Below are 12,650 nucleotides of genomic sequence, written 5' to 3' on the forward strand. Positions count from 1 at the left end.
AACACGATACACTGCAAAATAGCATGTCTGAGGGCTGAACTGAGTGACTCCCTGCAGAGATAATTTGAATGCTATAAAGCCATATACGTAGAAATGCTGACGAATAAGATAATAGACAACTGTCACGGTTTAGGCCCCGCCGGTAACAAAGCAGCACGCAGCCGCTCGCTCGCTCCGCCCCGCCCCCGGCGGAGAAAATACCAAGGCAGGCTCGCGGGTCGAGATGAGGGCTGGGAGGGATCACTCGCCACTTAGGGTCACGGGCAAGAGGCAGGCTCAGCTTGGGGAAGAGACCAGATCGATTCCATTTGCTACCAATCGAACCCAAAGGAGGAGCCTGGGAAGGGCACCCGAACCTTAGAGCACCTTCCCCCCAGCCCTCCCTCCTTCCCGCCTCAGCTCCACTCCCGGTTCTCTCCGCCTCGACAGGGGATAGGGGTTGGGGTCAGCTCGCCACCCCGGGTCTCTGCCGCTCCTTCCTCCTCAGGGGGAGGAGGACTCCTCGCTCCTCCCCTGCTCCACCGTGGGGTCCCCCCGTGTTCTCCCAGAGGCGCTACCACCGTCACCGATGGGCTCGGCCTGGGCCAGAGGCGGGTCCGGCCTGGAGCCGGGGGAGCTTCCAGCAGTAGCTGCCAGCAGGAGCCGGCCCGGCGGGCCCTCCCCCGCTAACAAAACAAAACAAAACAAAAACAAAAACCCGCACCGCACAAACCCGTAATAGCAGCCTCTGAAGAAAACAGCAGCTGCTGTAATGCAATAGAAGAGTTACAGAAATCTAGGTGAGTGGCTGTGGAGTGATATCCAGACCAATAATTAAGACCAATCATTAAAAGATTCCAAAAGGTCCATGAGACTTGGAGTGAGGTAATTTAATGGTAACTGTCCCAGGACGTTATAGGAATATAATGCTGAAATACACACAGGTCATCAAAGCTATAAAACCAGGGCTAACTTTGTCAGGTATTGGATGGAAACACCACATGACACTTGGAATGATGCAGGAACATGCACAAAGAAACTGAAAGAGGTGACACCAGACTTCAGGTATGTGGTGGCAAAAAGCAGGCATAAATAACTTTTTAAAGGGGTTTCCTTCCAGAACTGTCAGCAGTTTCTTTAAATACTTCAGAGCAGTAGACTGAGACAGAAAACATCTCAGTCAGTAATTAGCAAACTGAAAACAATGCTTGCTAAGCATTGGGGTCTTGTCAGAAGGGACCTTGTGCTAGATGAAGAGTAAGGACTCTCTAAGGCATTCAGGCATGTAGCTGAGAAATCCGGCCAACATCAAACAATGGAACTGAAAGAATGATTCAGACCGCTGAAACTCTTGTGTTCTTAAAAGAAGAAAAAAACCCTGCAAATATATAGGGCCTGAAACTGTTAGAGTGAAGAAGTAACCCTAGAACTGAAACACCTTATTCAAATATTACCTTGTATAAAATACTCCCATAGTTCAAATGTATAATAGCTTAGGAGTGCCTGAAACCCTCCTTTATGAGCAAAATTGACTGCAAACTTGACTGTAGGGCAGTGACTTACCTCTTTCTCTACCCACTCACTTGTGCTTATGTACTGCGCTCCATTGCTGTCATGGCTTTTGGGAGCAGTAGCTGGGATCTGGCTGGTATTTTCAGTAAAGTCTTTGGGCTTTCTTCCTGATTCTCATTTCTTGTGAAAGTATTACCTGTTGGATTAAACAGAAAATTGAATTAATTTATACTGTAAAACATACTGATTGTGTATTATGTGTGTTAGAATTTGCCTGCAGGAGAGCCCTGATCCAGCCCTTGCCTTCTGAGAATCTCCTATTCAAAAACTCTGGCAAACAGAAGGATGTGTAGTTGCTCTGACTCTGTGTGACTAGAAGTGAAGGAAGGGGAGGGAAAAAAACCCCACAAACAACCCACCACCCAGTTGGAAACTGTTTGGTTTTTTTCTAAAAGCAAACAAACAAAAAAGTGGGAAGGAGGAGGGGAAAAAAAGAGCCAGGATGAGGATCAGGAGCTTGGAAATCTAAGTAAACTATAAAATTAGAACTGTCCTCCCTGGGTGATGAGGCTGTGTTTCACCATAACCTGTCTTCTAGAATTCAGGTTGTCAGTTTACCGCTTGGGGTTGAGGTCAGACAGATGACACTACACTGTTTTGACTACATATAATCATGGATTGTCTCAGTAGCAGCTGGTGGATGCTAGTGAGCAAGCTCAGTTTTAGTGTCCATAGATGCTCTGTTACCATTTGGTTAAAGCAACAGATTTTTTGTTAGTTGATAGCTCATTCACTCTACTGTAAGGACATCCTTACAATACTTGCTGGAAAAGTAAATTCTGATGATACAAGGTAGTATTTGTACGATGAGAAGTTCATTGGATGCATAATGGTATGTATATGAGAAGGTAGATCCAGTTGATGAGAACATGAAGCGAGGCGATATGGTGGGACTGTGGGTATCTCCAAGTCTCCTCCAAAGACAGTAGCTGCAGTTGCTCTGCCCTGCAAGTACTCAGTTTGTCTCCTCTAATTTAATCTTTAACATCCAGGTGTATGGGGTTTCTGCAGCAAAGTTTTCAGGCTATTAACAACTTTTGAGTACATAGTCTTTTGTATTATAAATATCATAATGACTTTTTCTCTAATGAAGTTGATTTCTTTTGTGTGTATAGACAACTGTTTTTTATTCTCCAAAGGAAAAACATTCTGTGAAGAAAACGAAATCCTTTTATTACATGGAGAACAGATTGACAATTGCTGAATCCTGACTCCTTTGTGAATTGCACTTTGTTCTGGATGGAGGTGGAAAAGTAACTCCCTTGGCAAGCATTTGCTATCATGGTAAATCATTGTTTCCATACGGAGATGATTTTTCTGTAAAGTATGTATTCTGTTTTCTGGGTAGGGAAGGGCCAGATTTCTCTGTGTTGATGTTGGGCATTGTGCGATCCTAACGTGCCCTAAAGTGATCTAGTGAACAACAGTCTCAGAAGTCTCACTGTTCCGTATCTGGGGTCCCATAATTGGTCTTCTGCTCTTCCACAAACCATTCTTTTTCAGATGGCTGGTACTGGTTTTCTAAAAAGTAGGAAAATCATTATGATTGATTAGCTCTAATCTGATGTGATGCTGGTAGTTGGGAAGAACAGCAGCTTCTGTGTTTTTGATGTGTAGCCGTCAGCTGGCAGGCCAACCACCGTGCTGCTGAGCATCTCTGGGAATGTTTTTTTAAAGAGCAGCAGTTAGTAAAGGCTCAAGTCTTCTGATCTGCAGCTGGATGACCACATCTCACATCACTGTGCAGTCTGTCAGTTAAAACTGGATTAATTCCTACTTCTTATGCCAAAAGGAAAGAAGATGGAGAACCTCAGTATTCTTCTAGGTGAAATCATACCAGTTAGGCAAAAGTACTAGTCTAGCTAGAAAAACGTGCCCACTCTTTTTGTGCTATGTGTGTTACCTCTGTGGATGTGCAGTATCAAAGCAAGCAAATCTGGCTCCATGCTACTATTTACGGGGCAGTGACCACCAGTCACCATGACCAAAGAGCAGAGGCCACACAGATAAGTAGCTTGCCAGGCAGAACAGCATGACAACACAGTTGGAAGCTGGCTGAAGTATTCAGGGTTTCAAGTGGAACTGCGGGACTATATGAACCACACATACTCTTTGAGGTGACTCCAGACTCCAACAAAAAGAACCTGCAGCCATTTGTCCATAAACCCTGCTGCCAAATGTTTCATGTCGGCACCTCTACTTTGATCACCCAGGATTTGCTTAGGTTCTGTATAGACATGTCAAAGGAGGTGCCTGTAAAGGGAATTAAGGCATTCCCCAAATCTGCAGAATTAATTTTGGCATCTGTTTTAGGGAGATGTGAAAAACTGATGTATTTGCAAGACGATCAGCTTGTAGGATTAAACAAGTGCTCCTGCTGGTAGAGCAGAATGAGCCCCTACGACAGGAAAGGCTGATTAGCTGGGAGCTTCTTTGCTGGCAGCAAATCCAGGCAAATACTTTGCAAGTTATGAAATGACTTCACTTGCATCAGCTATACAATGGAATATGTTGGCTTTATCTTTTTATTGAGATTTGTGGAATTCTCCTTTGACAAAGACTTGAAATCGGCTTTTCTTACAAAGGGCTATGAGAACGTCCAGCTGTACTTCCTGGTAAGTTAAGCACGAGAAGAATTTGCGAGTGGAGTCGCTAGCAGTAACCATTTTGCTTAGCTGCGTTAGATGTTTCTGCTATGCCTCCAGGGAACTAACCGGTGGCCGTCTACTCAAACGCTGGAAGCAGCATGAAGTTGGAAACACAGGGCTCCGATGCGGGGGAACTCCGACTAGATGCCCGCTGTTGGCCCCGGAGCCTCTCGCTGCTCTCCCGCAACGGTGGTCAGGAAAGAAGCCGTCCTCAGAGGCCTGAAACTGCCCAGCCCCTCGGCGGGCGGCCCGGGGACCGCAAGTACGGCGGACAGCAACGGGCGCCCCCTCCCCACGCCCAGCTGTGGGAACGGCGGACGGGCCGTCCCCGCCGCGCTAGGCGCCGTCCTGTCCCGTCCCGTCCCGTCCCGTCCCGCACCGGGGAAGCCGAGGGCAGGGAGCGGGGGCGCGCGGCCCGGGCAGGTTCCGGCTCAAGCTCCTCCGCCGCCGCCGCGCCCTCATGTCGCGGGCACCACCGCCCCGCGGGGCGGCGCGGCGGGCCCCGCTCCGCTCCGGGGCGGGCGGCAGGGGGCGCCGGCGGGCGGCGCGGCCGCTCAGGGGCGGCGCTCGCAGGAGTGGAGGCGCTCGGCGGGCTGCCGAGCCGGAGCCGTGGCGTGGCGGCGGGCAGCGGCTCCAGCTCTGGCCCCGGCGGAGGCGCCGAGCAGGTGAGGGCGGCGCTGCGGAAGGGGTGTCCCCGCGGGCGGGACGGTGCCCTGGGTGCGCTGCCGGGGAGCGCTCGGGCCGGTGCCCCGGTACGACCCGGCTGTATCCGCGGTGCTTCCTTCCCCCCTTCCCATGTTAAATACTCGGCGGCTCCGGCGGGAGGCCGCTGCCGACGCCGGGGGAGAGAGGGGGTGCGGCGCGGGCGTTTACGGCGCGGCGGGAGCGGCTACCCCGCGCCCGGCTGCGAGGGCCGGGAAGGGTCCCCCTCGTTCCCGCCTACGCCGCGCACCGGGGAGACCCGGAGCGGCAGAAGTGCTGCGGGCGGCGGCGGTCCCGGCCGCGCGGGCTGGCGGTCTGCGGCCGGCGGCGAGCTGCCCCCCGCGCCCGGCCTGGCCGCCTCCGCGGGGCCTCGGCGGGATGAACTTTGCCTCCGGGTTGGTACCCGCGGGCAGCCAGCCGGCTCTCGGTGCTCACGGGCTCCGTTCCGGGTGTGTGTGTGAGCGGTCCGCGCAGCTTAGCGCCTCCAGACCGCGTGTGCGTGCGTGAGCGCACACACGTCGTGCAAGGCAGGAGCCCGAGAGGGGCTCGTCGGCCCCTCTGCGGTGGCCGACTCCGTATCTGGCAGCCTTGGCTGGCGAACCGAAGGGTGCTGTCGCAGAGGTGCTGTGCTTCTCCAGCGGGCTGGTACTTTGTCACCTCTTGTTGGTCGATGTGCTGTGGCTGGAGTGGAGTAACTTACTTGAATTTGCCTTTTTTTGATGCCTGTTGTCTTTGGTGTGTCTGATAGCAGTCCCTTCGTTGTATCTATTTTAACCTAAGTATTTTTAGAGCCTTGAACGGGCTTCTTAGTGTATTTCTGCGCTGCAGGTTCCTGAAGATAATCGTGAACCTTTTGACAAGCATGGACTTTACATCAGAAATGTGTTTTGACAAGGAGATTGTCTTGGCCTTCACGTGGAATGTTGCACTTACCTCGCCACCCCCCCCCCCCCCCCCCCCCAAAAAAAAAGAAAAAAAAAGAAAAAAAAAGTGAAAGTCTTTTTAAAAATGCTAGGAAGTAAGGGGTTAAACAATGTATTTGTAAATACCATAACCTGATGGCTTTACATAAAGGCTGGGACAATGGAAATGATGGGGTGGGAAGAGTGCTTGTGATGACCTTATAAGCCTTTTATTTTGTCTGGCATTATAGTGTGAGATGAGCACCTAGTTCAGACCTTAAATTTTCTCTTCCACAAATATAGTTTCTTGTGGATGAAAAAACTACAGAGTAAGTGGCTTTATCCTTGACTAACTGCAAAAGCTGTCACATATAATAAGTTATTGTGCTAGTATTACAATAGTAATGGGATATTAAACCAACACATTTTGGCAGTAAGTAGCTGTAATACTTATGCCCTGTTTTGACGTCTGTAGAGGGAGGATTAGCTCAGACAGAATTTGTAGTGGGAGGGTGTGAGTGGGATGAAAAGCAAAAGCTGCTTAATTTTAATCTTCTCAAAAAGGTAACTAAAAGTAGCACATGTAGTTAAAACACATATGCTCCTCTTTCTAATGGCTTTTAATTGTAGTGTCTTAAATATTTTATGTCAACTCAGTAGTGCTGAAACATTAATTTTTATAAGATTCAATACATACTAACCAAGCTCCCTGTTCTGCAAAAAAGGAAGTATTGAGGAATAGCAGGGTCTCACGTGAAGGTCTGACAACAACAGAGCTATAAAACTGCATTGGTGTAACTAAACCTATGTATCTGTACCTATGTGCCTAAACAGAGGTGTACCTCTAATATTTAGTAATATTGTTTCAGTTTCATAATGGTGAACTTGCTTTTCTCTAACATCCCTCATTTGTCTTTTGGGCTTTTTTTTTCTAGTTTAAAAAGCGGGCATCTTGGAATGAATGCACACAAAAAGGAATGTTTCAGGATGTGCAAATCTACTGTCCCCCATGAAGTTTGCTTTCTCCAGTGGTTTTACAGTGGGGTGTATATTTTTACATACTTCCCTCACAACCTCCTTAGATGAAAGAAACCTTAAGTGTCCTGTGAGGTATCTTCTGTAGGTTGTTGTTAATTTTCATAATCTCACCGGAGACCTTTGAAAACTAGACTTTGGTTGAATTTTTCTGCATGCTTTTTCTGCTGAAGTTGCAGATTTATTTATTTTTTAATTTTTTTTTGTTATAAAAGGCTTGTATCTTATGTGTATTTGCATATTATTGCCTGAAAGATGAATGACGACTTCTTGTGATCCTAAGTGTGGCTTTTATCTGGATTTATGGTCAGTTCTAGTTGCATATTCTCTTCCTCTCCCCAAGGCTTTTATTTTCTTTTAACTAATACCTCCCCCCCCTCCCCCCGGTAATTAATATGCAGAAAACCACCGTGCGGTGTGTGTTGCTCAGAAATATACCTCAAATGAGCCTAGGAATTAAATGTTAAGCCACCTGCTAGCATATGCTTTATGATTTAGATACGATTAGATTTATGGTTTATGATGGCTGCTACAAAGGAAGTGGTGGTACCTTAATTGTTCAGGTGAGTGGAATCTTCAAAGCTGCCTCTGCCAAAATGATGAAGATGCTCTCTCAAGGAGTATTGGGAGGCACACACAAAACATGCAGCTATGGCTTTAGGTGTTGAAGGAATCATTTGGTAAAGGTAGTATGAGAGGATTAAAGAAGATGGAGTTTGTTACAGGAAGGTTTTGGGAGTTACTGGTAGATAAACAAGACAGTTACTGAAAAGATGGCCCAAAAGACAGCATGGCAGCTCTACTGTGCTGGTAAGCACTTGACTAGCACACACAAATGCTGCTAGGCAGCAGCCTCAAGGGTGAGGAAAGATTTGCTTAAAAAGAACCTCAGTGGTTCAAAAGTTGGACAGGCAGCACGGTTTGGGTCAAAACTGTTCAAGCAGTGCATTGCATTTGGGAAGTGTTTGAATGTAGCCTTTAATCTTGACTTGCTGGGAGAGGGAGTCAGGAAGTGAGCTGTGCATTGATTCACATTCAGAAGGTTATATTTAAAAATATTCTAGCTTGGGTGGTAAATTATTTATGAAAATGAAAACTGAAATTGTGTAACAAAAAGGGAAAAAATGCCAAATGCCTGGCAGGAGACTTTAGATATAGATTTCATGCAAAATTTCTACTTCCATGGGTTTTAGTGTCATCATAATTTTGCTGGAATTGTACTAACATATTGCAGGGCTGATAAAAAGATTGTGCTTGAAAAGAATTTTTTTTCTTTGAAATGCTTTCCAGAATGCTTTCCGTAAGGAGTGGAGGCCAATGTATGGTATAAATTACACAGAAATAGAAATGGAAACAGTTGATCATAAAGCTACATATAGGATGCTGGTGACTAAAGGTTTATGTAGCAGCTTTCCAGAAAGATACTAGAAATGTCGTACAGACTGTGGAACACTTTATGTTCTGTTAAAATCAGGCTGTGCTTTGGTGAAACCCAAATGAAGTCCTTTAGGGCAGAAAGTTTTGGAAATTTGATTGTCTGAAAATTGTAGCAGAGGATACCTGAGGCTTGACTTACATCTGTGCAGGAGCACGTGAGCTTTGCCCATGTGGCTTGCTTTGTGGCATTGGGTTAGGTTAGAATTCAAAATTAACATTCTTGTTTGTTTTGAACGTGTTAGGTGGTCTCTGATTACAGCTGGATGAGGCATTTTCTTGCTCAGTGAAGAAATAAAGAGTGGGAAGTTGTACTGTGAGAATCAGTGTTTACGATTCTTTTTAAAAAATCAGATAATGCCATTTTACTGTGTTCAGATAATGCCTGAATCATAAATGTAATAGTCCCTCCTAAGCAGCAAAAAAAGAGCATTTTTTTTTCACTGTACAAAATGAGAATAGGAACATCTGCCAGGAGGACTACAAAGGTGGATGGTGAGTGTGTTTCTGATGACAGGCAAAGGATTCAGAGCAAGATTGACAGGCTATTTTGTATTGATTAGGTAAACTGGTCATTGAACAGCTAGATAGCTGGCATATTTCTTAAAAATAACTGATTTTTGGAAACTGAAGTAATTAGGCTTATTTGTTTGTCCCAGATGGTAAAGACCTTGTTCAGAAATGCTGTTTGGAAATACTAGTCAGTGACTGTTAAGCAGCTGTTTCATCCATAGTTTCTACAGCCACCTTAAACTTTTTCAGGTACCAAGAATGAAGTCAGTTTTCCCTGGAAAGTTGTCACGTGATTCGTGGCTTCCCTTATGAAAATAAAAAAATAAACACCATAACTGTCTCAGTGTCCACTATAATAAATTCCACAATTACTTACATAGTGGAGGTACTGTACTGTTTTCCTAATGCTGATAGTCTCTGGTGATAAAAAGGGAGGCCCTGTGAATACCTGGTACACTCTGTTGTTAACGATTATTTTAAAAGGGCAAAGCAATGCTGACACTGGATCTTGCACTTTGCCATATTTTTCATGCTTTGTTCATCTTCCTCTCATCTATGGTTATGGCATTGGTTTACTGATTGCCCCTGAAGTAGAAGTCTGAACACAGGCTTGCATTTCTGTCTGTGAAGACTTTTGGGTGCCTTCATAAGGAGCTTCTGTTGGGCCAGTAAATTGTGAAAACAACTTTGTGGAACTAAGCAACAAAAATGTGGGCAATGGGCCTTTCAAGTTAAATGCTAGGGCATCGTGTTTAATGCCAGTGCTGTTTACCTAAACCTATTTTTATTTTTCCTTTTGAAGAAATAACTTGCCTGCTTGTACATTTGTGTTGGGGTTGTCTCTAACTGTAAGATGGTGTGTTTCTAGAGGTTAGCTTGTGCCACTGCCATGAGGATCAAGGAAAAAAAAAAAAAAGAAGGCATGCTCTTTTGCCAGCAGCATGGCAGTTTTTCCAGTATGTTGCCTGTGTTATTCCCCATTCAGCTATCCAGCAGCCAGGCGAGTTGGCAGTTATATGAAGTGTTGTGGGGAAGAAAGGGCAGCAGAAAATGCTGTCTACTAATGCACTTGTGTAGTCACCATTCTAGGGTTAGATTGCAGGAAGATGACAAAATCGCTGAATAAAGTCTGTTTAGTCTTTTTTTTTCTTCTTCTTTTTCTCTCCAGTATGAACTGCCAGCTGTTGGTGCTGCAACGGGTAATAGCATACCTGTGGAAAGAAACAAAAGTTTTCCGTTTGGAAGACAGGAAACATAAGTGTGTACCTACCCCGTAATTTTGAATCCTTGTGATTGTATAGAGGTGGTTGAAGATGGAAGTGTTGGGTGACCTGGCATATGATGATAGTATGGAACAGATCTCATAGCAGGGCCGTAGTCAGGAGAAATAATATTTTGGGGTGACGGTCAAAATACAGCTTGAGCACAAGTATAGAATAGAAGTGTAATCAGTAGTGAAATAAATGTCAGCCCTTCCATCCCTCTTGCATAAAAACTTCCAACATTACGTTGTTGTCCTGCTGTTTTTCATAGCTGTAATTTAGATAATTTAGTAAAATTGTGTTTTACTTCATGGAAAGCTGTCAGTAATGGCTAAATCGCCAGATGTGAAGTTTTAGGGTAAGCTGAAGGTGTGACTAGCTAATTGTTACGGGTGGGGTTGTGGGTGAGTTGCCAGGGGAATTTAGTGGATTCAGATTCTGGGAGTTTTTCAGAGGGTGAGGGATAAAGGACCAGTTGAAGAGAGGATACAAAGTGGGATGGCAAGTAGGCTGAAGAGCTTGGAGTACTTAAGTCAGTGAGCTCTTACGACTTAACTAGAATCTCCCCAAATCCATTCAGTGTGAATACTGCAAGCAAATCAACCTGTGTGAACCCCTGAGAACTGTGGCTGTGTGACCTTTCAGCATTGGAATATAGACATGTACAGGCAGGTTATCAACGGACCCAGCATAAGATTATCTGGAATTAAAAGAATAAGGACAGATTTGGGAGTTTAGGTCCTATTCTCAAATCCATCTAACCTGAGTGGAAGGGCAGACATGCAGAGGAAAATATTGTCATTCATGCTAACATAATCTCAAACGTTGGACAGGATAACTTCGACCTGGTGTGGGAAAATAAACATTTTCCTACATTTATGAGCTTTCTTCACTGCTCTGTTTATTCAAATTGACTTCACTGGTTGATCGCTACTAGGTATGAGTGCATCCCTGCAATATTTGCTTTAAAAGTTAGTGCTAGAAGAAAGTATTTGTAGCAGAATACAACCCCTGACACTGGAGCAGAGGGAGGCACGTTCCCGTTCAGAGGCATGTTCAAAGGTCTGTATTGGAAATGCATGCAGAGGGGAGTGTTCTAGTAGGGGAGGGAGTTGTTCAAAGAATTAAAACTAGAAAGTAAAGGCTTAACTGAAAAAAAAAAAGCGTAACAATTCAAGCATGTTAACTGCTTTGCCTTTGCGTGCTTTTTGGAGGTGCATTGTTATCTATCAGGCACTGACTGTGATGTGTGCGATTAGGATCTATGCTCATACAATTATGAGCATGTGGTATATCGTTTTAAAATGGTAAGCTTAAAATAATTACATTCTGGTGCTGTTTTTTAAGAATTATTAATTGTCTGTATGTTCTGGAATGGTTTTGCTGCCAGTTAAGACTCAGTTCTGGCCTGGAGCCGTAAAAATCATAAGGTTTCTTTCAAGTTGCATAATAATATTAAAAAAGAGTTGTTCAGTTTCCTTTAAGGAAGTAAAAGCACTTCCTTTGTTTTTGTTTTCACTTTCCCTGCAGTTCAGAGATGTGTATGACCTATCATTGCATAGGAAAAGGAGTAGGAATATGGTGACATTCCTGAAGTGGATGACGAAGAGTTGGGTTTGTGACAGATTTTCCTAGGTACTAAAATTTTGTTTCCACAGGACCTCCAAAGTGACTTGCTGGACTGGTGGGTTGTTACTGACTTTGACTCTTTTCAGATTTCTGCAGAGTAACGTTAATGTATACAGCTGTAGGACACTGACCTTATTTTCAGCCAAAAAGACGTAGTCAAGCCCAGATCAAAGCACTTCCTGAGAAGTTTGTCTGAATGGAAGGATCTCTTGAACTAAAGGTTTAAGTGGACCAAAAGAAACCAAAGTTAAGGACACCTTACTCTGAAATATTTTGTGCTCTCATACATTTGCTGTTCAAACAAGTAAACCAAGTGAGACCTTTAAAATCAGCATAGTTGGAAAATGGAAGCTCAAAGCGTGGAAACTTCCAACAATTCCTAAAAGGAATATGAAAATGACAGAAGAGGTATTAAGCTAGCACAGGAATTGCAGTAGTCTTTTCAGTACTTATGGTTTGGGTATGCCATGAAGTCTGACTTTTTAAAAAGGCGAATGGTTTGTGATCCAAAGTTATATAAAGACTGTTTAAAGCTTTGTAATTGACAGTTTTTATTATAGACTGGATTTTATTGATAGACTTAACACAACAGTAAAGCTTCTTTTTGGTTTGAAAGGAAGTAGTCAATGCTATATCATGTTCTGTTCAAAATGCAGCTTCAAATTCAAAACCACATCCATCTTCATTCAGAGTGTCTGCTGCACTCTGAGAGACCTTACAGCAGTGGTAGATCTGCGGGTTTCTTCTGTTGAATGAAGTGGCCTTTCTCAGACTTCATTTTGGTAGTCTAAAATGTGTAGCTTCCATAGAGCTGGGGACTTCTTTTTTGGCTTTTTGATTCATCTGAGCAGGTTTGTAACAGGTGTAGTATAAAATGAATAGTTATGATAGGCTGCGATGAGGAAAAGGAGGTTTAGGAACAGAACAGCAAGAGAAACTTTGATTCTTGGAAATGTTACAAAAATGCACATGGC

The 12,650-nt window shown here is 44.5% G+C and overlaps 1 protein-coding gene across 3 annotated transcripts in view; it reads left to right on the plus strand.

The window, feature by feature from the left end:
• Positions 1-4,060: 4,060 nt before the first annotated feature.
• PXYLP1 (2-phosphoxylose phosphatase 1) overlaps positions 4,061-12,650 on the plus strand; it is a 61,416-nt gene continuing 52,826 nt past the window's right edge. Inside the window, exon 1 of one of the 3 annotated variants that reach the window (XM_049803665.1) lies at positions 4,061-4,166. The gene's annotated coding sequence lies outside the window, so the exon portion shown is untranslated. Of the gene's footprint in view, positions 4,167-4,777; positions 4,865-12,650 lie in introns of those variants that run through there. The other 2 variants (XM_049803662.1, XM_049803663.1) reach the window with 2 other exon arrangements.

Source organism: Accipiter gentilis, chromosome 6 (genome assembly GCF_929443795.1).
Source record: "Accipiter gentilis chromosome 6, bAccGen1.1, whole genome shotgun sequence".
In the NCBI taxonomy this organism is placed as follows: Eukaryota; Metazoa; Chordata; class Aves; order Accipitriformes; family Accipitridae; genus Astur; species Astur gentilis.